Source organism: Arachis stenosperma, chromosome 7 (assembly GCF_014773155.1).
Source record: "Arachis stenosperma cultivar V10309 chromosome 7, arast.V10309.gnm1.PFL2, whole genome shotgun sequence".
NCBI classification, from domain to species: domain Eukaryota; kingdom Viridiplantae; phylum Streptophyta; class Magnoliopsida; order Fabales; family Fabaceae; genus Arachis; species Arachis stenosperma.
In genome coordinates, this window is record NC_080383.1 from 27,130,925 (window position 1) to 27,140,226 (window position 9,302).

A 9,302-nucleotide genomic window follows, 5' to 3' on the forward strand; every position below is an offset into this window, starting at 1 on the left:
AGCTTGGAGTTCTATTTATACTTAGTTATTGGTTTTCATTAAACGCTAAAGGCCCAAGTAAAATAGAATATTTGATTTTACTCTCATTTAAACTCAAATCAAAAGTAATAATGATTTATTCTATTTAACATTTATAACCATAAATGAGATTAACTATATATAAATCATATAATATAAAATAGCTAATGTGATTATAATTGATTATATGTATTGCCCACAAATAAATTAAAAATTATAATTTTCTAACAATATAGTGACTCATTTTGTGTACACATAAAACGATCAATAAACAATGATTGTTAATCAACAAATAACAATACATAAGAATGAAAGAGAGTTATGCAATAGAAATTACTAAAAGCAAAATCATGTATTTGTTTTCTCAACTAGACTTATGTCGTTTTTGCCTTTTCCATAGGCTTTTTCCTTCCAAATGTTTGAAACTTCTTCAAAGGTCAATCCTTTTGTCTCTGGCATGTAGATGATCACAAAAATAATTGCAACCACAGTGACTCCCAAGAGAATCATGAAACTCCCACCAAGTCCTATGGCATCAACTACTGAAAGAAAACTAATAGACATTATAACACTACAAATCCAATTCACAGTTGCAGACATGCCACCACATATTCCTCTATACTCTTCAGGATAAATCTCTGAGTTCACTGCCCAAGGCACAGGACCCATACCAGGGGCAAAGAATATGATATACAAAGCCAAACCCACAATTGCAAGCCAAGCATATACTTGACTGGCATTGCCATGTCCTATAATAAAGCATGCCACAGAGAGGATGGTCAAGGCTATAGGCACACCTGATAAGCTACCAAGAGTAAGCTTTTTGCGGCCTGAAGCGTCGATAAGATAGATTCCAAGAATTGTGCCACCGGCATTCAAGCCAGAAACAATTAGGGACAAGAACAATGCAGCGTCGTTTGATTTGAACCCAGCTAATTGGATTATTATTGGACTATAATACATGACAATGCTAATACCGGTGAATTGTTGGAATGCCTGAAATCCAGCCCCACATATTAACGCAACTCTAATTTCTTTCAGCTTGAACACATCACTATAGTTAACTTTGACCTTATTTTTCTGTTCTTTCTCCAAGTGAAATTCGAGAATCTCAATTTCATCTTCTAAACGAGGTGATGGGTAAATCTTGGATAGAACATTAGCGGCTACTTCTTTCTTATTCTGTAGGTTAAAGAAAAAAATTCACATACAAGAAGAATAACAATAAATTGGAACATGTTTTACATGTATTGGCATGTATAGGTTTTACCTTAAAATAGAGCCATCTTGGGGATTCGGGGAGGAAGATCATAAAAACTAATTGGACCACTGTAGGTGAGCCTGCAACTCCGAGCATCCAACGCCACGTACCCGGGACCTACATGCAAAAAATGATTTTATCAGGAAACTATTTTTACTAAAATGTTAAATTGATAGGAGGAGGTGTATGAATGATTATATCTCTAATACATTCTTCTTCTCAAAAACATATGGTGTGTTTACCTTAATTTTTACATATATAGGTCATTATTCTCTTTTTATTTGTCTTATATTAAATTCTTTCTTTTGGAGTCAACAAGATTTGAATTCTAGACCTTTAAATTATAGAAACTACGATACCATGTTATAAAATTACTTCGCCCAAGAATTTAAGTTTAAAGAAAAAAATACATAAATAATTATATCTCTAACAGATTTAATTAGATACTATAAAATTATGATTGAGTATTTAACAAGAAAAACTGTTATTATTGTTGTTACACTTGTTATTAACAATCTAGTGGTGGTTAGCAAATTATGTACGTTTACCTTTGTCAAGGCATAATTGATGACAAATGAAAGAAATTGTCAACCGGTAATCATAAGAGCATTGAAGCCAACTAATCCTCCTCTTATTTCAGATGGTGATACTTCTGCAATATAAACAGGAGCAGTAACGGAAGCTGCACCAACACCAAGGCCAACCAAAAAACGGCCTATTATAATAACATAAGGATTTGGTGCAATGGCCATAATAAGTGATCCTAGGGCAAAACAAAAATCTGCCACTACAATAGCCATCTTACACCCTAAAACATCATTAATGTAACCGCCAATGGTAGCACCAAATATTGCACCAACCAAGGCCATAGCAACAATAAGTTCCTGCAAATATGAACACATAAATACACACAAATATATAAAACATAAAAATAAAAAGTAAAGTCTATGGTTATTATTATGATGTTTATGGATTGGTGGCTATCATATTTAAAAGTATTATTTGATAATAAAAAATATTATTTTAAATTTTACAATATTTTATGGAAATTAAAGTTACTGTGTAGACACCATAACAATAGATATTATATTATGCGCCCAAAACAAAAACTAACATTCATGTATAGGTTACTGAATTCTTCTTCTTCTTTTCCTTGCCTTTTTCATAATTTTCAATCAATTCCAAAGAGCCTAGCATTGTTAAGTCGTATTGGGTGTCGTATTCTTTTTTCACTTAGGTCGGTCATGTGTTTGTAAGATTTTTTTTCTTTTTGAGACTTTATTTTAAGGTCATGTGGAGACGATGTCGTGAATTATCAGATAATTTGACATGTTTGACTGAATGATCTAACAGTTTGTAATTATAAAAGTAGCTATCTTTTTTTAATAAATGCTTAATTTTTTTTTTTTGACATGTTTGACTGAATGATCTAACAATTTGTTTATTACCTGAAGAAAATAACTATTCTTGACATGTTCGAAATCCTCTTTTATATACAAGAGAGCACCTGATATCACACCTGCATTCATTTATCGATAAAAAAGAAACAAACATGAACAATTGTGTGGGTATATATTCCTTAAAAGAAAAATATATTGAAAAAATTATTAAGTAGTCAATATTAATTGATTCTTTAATTAAAAATTAGTTTTTTTAAACTTTTATCTTTGAAAAATTTAGAGTTTAAGATTAGAATTGAGTAAAGAGTTTAAAATTCAGTGTTTAAAATTTAAAATTAAAAAAATTACTGAAATTAGCTCTCTAATTGAACTCAAATCCATATATACATACCAGTATCATAGCCGAATAAAAGACCTCCAATGCCAACAGTGAGAGTAATTGCAACAATGTAAGAGTTTTGAAAAATTGATATTCTACGCTCAGGATGTTTTTCTAAGTAATTGAAGCTTCCTGCTCTCATAGAAATATTCATATCTACTGCAACCATTTTAGCTTGTTCCTTGATTATCAACTATGGTTACACATACAAGATGAGACATCATTTTATAGAGAATAGAAATGCTTAGTTTGGTATTCTAGTTAGTTCTCTTTTATGAAAATTAGTTATACTTGAAGGCATATTTTGGTTATTCTAGGTAAAATTGGCTAAAAATTCATCACTTGCAACAATGTATAAATACAAAACAGTAAAAAATAAAACTGATTAAAGATATTTATAACTGTAATAGGAAAGACAATTCTTTTATTGTTATAGCATGAGGTAAAATTAAATAATGAAAGGAAGAAGAGGTTTAATTTGTTTTATTTACTTTTCTTGGTAAGTACTTAAACAATCACAAGGGTGTACTTGGATGGAAATATTTATGTATTTAGTTAAGAGATTTTCACTTATTTAAAATTTAAAAATATCGTATTTATTTATGTTTCTCGTCTAAAAAAACAAATTGATATTTTTGTGTCTTATTTAATTTTATTTATAAATAAATCTCAGTAGCTAAATGAGAACATTTTTTATTTTGAATATGCGAAAAACCCATGTGACTACGAAAGAAATTTAAATAATGAAAAATATTAGGTTCATCCTACATATATAAGAACTCAAGTCTTGCTAAATATCTCATTAACTTACCAAATTGACTTATTTCGACGTAACAAAAGATATAACAAAATTTCTTAATGGTCGATTGCGTCATCAAGTCCTATTATAACATGTTTATGTAATAATCTTTTTAATCTTTAGAAATACTTGATAACTGCATTATTGATGCACAATTTAGCCCTTCTTGTTATATTGAATTTATTTTAATTAAATTATTATAAATAATTAATTCCAATGGTTAGTTAGTTATGAAGTATGAACACTTTTTTTATTTGTCGTGTTTCTATGTCGGACACATTTTGGACACGACACATATCGATACTCATCCGACACCCGTGTCTTCTATGTCCAACCGTGTCTTAATAAAAAATAAAAAATTTTTCTTCAGACACAATTGGATATACCTAAATACCATCACGTGTCTGCGTGTCTAGCTTTATTCTTAACATGTATTCTTGAAATGAGTTTAGAAATAGTATATATTATTAATTATTAGAACAAAATATATTTTAAATATTTTATATAATTAAAAAAATATTAAAAATAATTAAAAAAATAATTTATATTTTAATATTAATAAAATATTAAATATTATTTCAATTTATTTAAAAAATACTTTATATTTTATATATATCTCGTATCCCTGTGTCTTATAAGAATTTTAAATTCACATGTCTGCGTGTCCTGTATCTCGTATCGTATCGTATACCGTGTCCATGTTAGTGTCTATACATCATAGCTAGTTGGTAATATTTTTTTCCAAAGCTAGTCATTTATTAATTTTATCAGATAAAATGAATATAGTGATGTCCCTTCCTTCGAAAATTTTGGCATTCCTTTCTCGCTGAATTGCCCAGACTAGCATTGTTCCCATCGTTAGGTCTTTCTTTTCTTGCAGTCGCCTTCTTACAAGCTAACCCAGTTCTAACCACCACCATTATGGTTCTTGATTGTCATTGACTATTGACACTGCACTTAGGTCGGAGATTTGCCAAGCCTATTTTGCAAGGGGGCAGTGAAGAGTAGTCTCTCCCTTAGGGCACAAGTCTTCTACACTTTAGAATCTATCGTGGATGTGGTGGACTAGAATCCCATTGTAAAGTAGCCTCCAAATGAAGATTTTAACTTTTGGAGGGCACCGCATATCCCATGGGATCCCCTCAATTTGGAAATGATTTGATATAATTACATAAATTTATTATGTTAGTAGCCAATGAGGACTACCAGGTATATACTGTCATTAGTGTGGTATCACTTAACATGTCATGTTAACAAATTTTGAAATCATTATTAGTAATAGAAGTGATAGAATGACTAATGTGAGTAACTTAAAATTTATTAAAGACGAATTTGATTAAGAAAATTCGAAAATCAATTTAAAAAATGAATGATCTTTGAGATAAATTTGACATTTTACTCATAAACCAATACATATAAGTATATATAAATACACTATATTTTACATGAGGCCAATGGCGGAGTTTGAAAAAAGATTTGAGAGCAAAAAATTTTATTTGTACTAAAATAAAATTTATAAATATAATTATTTTTAAGTTTATTACTAATATGACAATAAATAAATAACTATATAGATAGATATTATAAAATAGGATTTTTTTTATTATAAAATAAATGTTTAATTACTCTGTTAGTCTCTATAATTTCACCAAATTTTTAATTAGATGGCTGTACTTTTTTTCTTTCAATTGGGTCCTTATACTACTTTTAATTTTGTAATTACGTCTTTTTTATGTTAAAAATATTAAAATTAACATAATATTTTTATCAAAATACATGTAGTCAAAGATTTAATTAAGTTTTTAATTATAAATACCTTCACTTTGCGAAAAAATATTCAGTTAACTCTAATATTTTTTATATTAGGAAGGACTTAACTACAAAATTAAAACAGTGTATGGACCCAATTAAAAAGAAAAAAAGTATAGGTACCTAATTAAAAATTTGTTGAAATTATAAGAACCAACAGAATAATTAAACCTAAAATTAAAAATTTTATTTTTCAAAAAAAAAATTTGAACTTTAATTTCCAAAAATTTTTTTGTCTGGGGCAAGTTTGTCGTAACCCTAGCCAACTCTATAAAATTCATCAAGTTCGATGTACCTCCGGCAAACTTCAAATTTCTAAGTTTTTCATGTTGGGGAGCATAATTTCTACTATACCATTGTTAAATATGACTTATTCATATGTACTCTTGTGTATTCTGATAATAGTTGCCATGGCCGCGTCGACAATGTTGAAGAAGTCATGCTTATTGTCTGTACAGTATTTAACTCCATAACTTTTTTCTCAACCAAATTAAATCAAACTAGGTTTTTTTCAAAATTAAGGTGTTGGGGAGCACCATTCCTACTACACCATTGATAAATACAACTTATTCCTGTGTATTCCTATATACTCCTAGAGTCGAAGTTAATAGTTGTCATTACCAGTTGTGAAGCTTAAGAATTTGAAATTCGCCCGGATTATGACAAACTTAATGAATTTTATAGAATTTATCGGGGTTTATGGCGAACTTGCCCTCACAAAAAAAAAAGCTAAATTCTGAAAATTAAAATTTCAATCATTTTCTTTGGAAAATAATTTTTTTATTTTATAATAGAAAAAAATCCTATAAAATATTTTAGAAATTTCGGAATTAAAATTGTAAATTAAATAATTGTATAGATAAAAGAAATTAATTTCACTATAACTAATTCTAACATCAAAATTATAAAACCTAGTTGATAATGAGAATAATAAATAATAATAAAAATAATATTTTAATTTGTATATCTAAGTCAAAAAGGCTTTTAATTTGCAAAAATTCATTGAAATCCAAGTCAAAGATGTTATGGAAAAAAATCATGTAAAAAATCCATTAAAATACTTTAATTTGTTACTGTGTTATTGTTAGTCAAGGAAAATATAGAGGTGATTTTTTAATTGCAAAAATCAAATATGAGACCTCGATTTGGAGTTAGACAAAATTTCAATTAAAATATGAAGGTAAGATTTTTAGAGTGATAAGTTCATATTTGAGAGTGCACAAATCAGATGGTTCAATTTGTGAGTAGTTAATTTTTTATTTTTACTGTAAGACAAATTGGTAGATCAAATTTGCAAATAAAAAATTTAAAATTCAAAATTAAGAAATTTGTGGGTACGTGAATGAACACTGACCCTCCAATTTCATGTAAACGAAAACTGACCATCCAATTTTTTTGAAAATGACTTCCATAGCTGAGTAAAACACAACTTTCAATAACAAAGCAAACATAACCATTTTTCTAATATTAAAATTAAAAGAGAAAATGACAAATAACCATCTTTCTAATATTAAAATTAAAAGAAAAAATGACAAATAGATCCTTAAACTTTTGTCACGTGAAAATTTTGGTCTTTGAGAATTATAAAATATATTTACGTTCCTGACTTTCTGAAAATCAGGACATTTGGATCTCTCTGTACAACTGAGATTGTTAAACGTAATGGTGATATCTGACGTGGATGATGTTATGCTGACATGGCCGTAATGGTGTCCCACGTGGATGTGGAAGAAAGGTTTAGCAAGAAAAAAAATCCCCCAACCCTAAAACGACATTGTTCCTGTCCAAACCCCCTCCTAAGATTGTAACACCCTAACTATCAAGCTCACGCTTCCGACTGCACTACTTTGATAGCTCGTATATTACAACGACTCTTATACTCTTTAATACTAAAATATGAGCCTGTTTAAAACTTTAAACTGCAATACCGCTCCAAAATACTTTTGTTAGCTAACGTACATCCATACGTACCATACAACTTACAAAACTCACAAAGAGTACATACATATGTTTATATATTAAATAAATAATCTTATAAGTATTAACCAATACGATTTCTATCCCTCTTACAAAATATATATAAAGATAAAGGCGAGAGAGCAATAAGCAATAACTAAAGCAATACAAAACATCACGACAACAACTAGATGAACTCTTCGTAACTTATGCACTCTTCGTAACTTATGCGTCCATATCCTAAAAGGGGAAAAATTGTAGGGGGTGAGAACATCATCCTCGAAAGGGTTCTCAATAGAGGGTTTTTGGGAATTACTATAATAGGATACACGAGATAAAATTGTTACAGTGATTATTAACCGCCTTATGCATCTTTTCAAAAGCAAAGGTTTACTATAAAGAAAATCAGAAATCTTCTCTGAAAAAGGAAACGGTTCATTTCTTGAAAATTCAAAAGTCTTTCAAAAGATTTATCTATGCTGAACCAGATTAGTTTTTCATACTTTTCTAAATCAGAAACACAAAACCAAAACCAATCATCGACCCATCTCATAATTAACCACGACCCTAGGCCCAAAACAATCCAAACAGCAGCCAATCCACCACAATCCAACAGAGTTTCAGTCGCAAACACAAGTAGGAGGCTCAAGCATAAACAAGCAGTTACATCAAATAGAGCAATTAACAATTAAACACAATTAATCACATAAGCAAACCAAGTACAATATGCACACCCAAACAATATCACATAGATACAAATGATGAATGCCTATCCTAATGGCTGATGAGTCTCATCTGTCGGTTATAAAACCAACCCAACAAGTCCTGGTAGCTAACCATTGGACTGTCCATCTGTCGTGCATCTCCAACTCAAGTTATTCACAATCATAATCATAATTCACATCCAACACCCTCACCGGTGTATATTCACATGGGCAAGCTCATCTGGAACTTTTACAGTGTCCGACCACACTTACGACATAGGGTCAGCAGAGTATCGAGTCTCAACCTGGAGCACGTGGTGGCTAGCCACTGCTCTCACCCAGGAAAACTCGTATCTCAGATAATTGGAAGTGCAACAATCACTTTAACAATTTAATAACCATTCATATTCATACTCAGTCATCCGGCTCATAACATATTCCACAACCAGCCATGATTCATTATCATATACAGTCATTCCGGCTCATAACATATTCCACAAATAGTCATAATCCATTATCATATACAACCATTCCGGCTCATAACATAATAGCACTTCCACCATCCAACATCATAAAACTCATAAAATCATCATTCAAGCCGTAAATCACTTTTATCAAAGCACTTTTCTTTGAAAATCAAATTCAATTCATCTCATTCTTAACTTCAAAATTCGCATTCTCAAATCACTTCTAGCTTATAAGCCATCTTTCTCAAAAGAAATTTCCTCTTTCAAAACAAGCCACATTTCCACAACATCCTTCTAAAACTTACAAACAATTCGGCAACTAAGCCAAATTAAAAATCTCTTATGAAAGCTCCAAAAATCAATCATTCCAAAACTGAATTTGGTATAGAAATTTCTCAACAGTCTCGAGATTTTAGGAAGGGACAACCTATCTCAATTTCTTAAAAATTCATTGAAACTCTTAAAATCATAGATTCTTGGTTTAAGTAAATAAAAACAGAGTTTATTAT

General features: G+C 29.9%; 1 pseudogene; it reads right to left on the minus strand.

The window, feature by feature from the left end:
- Positions 1-219: 219 nt before the first annotated feature.
- Positions 220-6,560, minus strand: LOC130940813 (inositol transporter 1-like; annotated as a pseudogene).
- Positions 6,561-9,302: the final 2,742 nt, after the last annotated feature.